This window comes from Cebus imitator, unplaced genomic scaffold, assembly GCF_001604975.1.
Source record: "Cebus imitator isolate Cc_AM_T3 unplaced genomic scaffold, Cebus_imitator-1.0 Scaffold918, whole genome shotgun sequence".
NCBI lineage: Eukaryota > Metazoa > Chordata > Mammalia > Primates > Cebidae > Cebus > Cebus imitator.
The window spans coordinates 91,391-92,175 of NW_016108233.1; the positions used below are offsets into that span (position 1 = coordinate 91,391).

At 60.3% G+C, this 785-nt stretch overlaps 1 non-coding gene across 1 annotated transcript; it reads left to right on the forward strand.

Annotated features, from left to right (window-relative positions):
- The first annotated feature begins 447 nt into the window (after positions 1 to 447).
- TRNAI-UAU lies at positions 448 to 541 on the forward strand. Its single transcript has 2 exons — positions 448 to 485; positions 506 to 541. It is a non-coding gene; the product is annotated as a tRNA-Ile (tRNA).
- The last annotated feature ends 244 nt before the right edge of the window (positions 542 to 785 follow it).

Sequence of the window (785 nt, forward strand, 5' to 3'; positions counted from 1 at the left end):
GGGCGGGGAGGCGCGCGGAGGGAGGCAGGGACGAGCCCCGCGTCCCCTCGTCCCCGGTCTGAAAGCGTCGCAGGCTGGCGGGGCGGGGCGCGGTGGAGCCGCGAAGGAGCCGAACGCTCGCGTCCCCGCAGAAGCCGCGTTTTGCTGGAATCATGGCAACGGGAAGCCGGAGCGGCTCCGTTTTCTCCTCGGCTGTCCTCGGGCTTTGTGAAAAGGGCCCCCGCGTATTCCCTGGAAACGTTGCTCCCGATGGCCTAGGGGCAGGATCACAGACGCCTTCCAGGAGTCATGGAGGCATGTGGATCCGATCGTGTTTCCGCGGAGGCGGGCGGCCGCGAGCGAGGGTCCCCTGCGCCTCCGCGCGCCCCCGCGCTGGCGCGAGGCCGGGCCGGCGCTTCCCGAGCTCACGGCTCTGTAGAGTGCGCATGGCCACACCGGGGAAAGCATGCTCCAGTGGCGCAATCGGTTAGCGCGCGGTACTTATACGACAGTATATGTGCGGGTGATGCCGAGGTTGTGAGTTCGAGCCTCACCTGGAGCATGTTTTCTTCCAAATGCGATTTCAGACATTTCACCTTAATGCATTTTTCCCTTCTCTTTAAAGTAAAAGGGATACATTTTCCGCGGTGAGCCCATAAAGATTCCTTTGATCAAGGGTGATGTGTGGCAGATTTCAGAGCAGGGAAGAAACCCAAAAACCATCAAGACCCAAATTGAACTCATCCACCAAACTCATTTCTCCTCCATCAGGAGGCCTCACAGCCAGGTTGTACAGCTTCAATAAA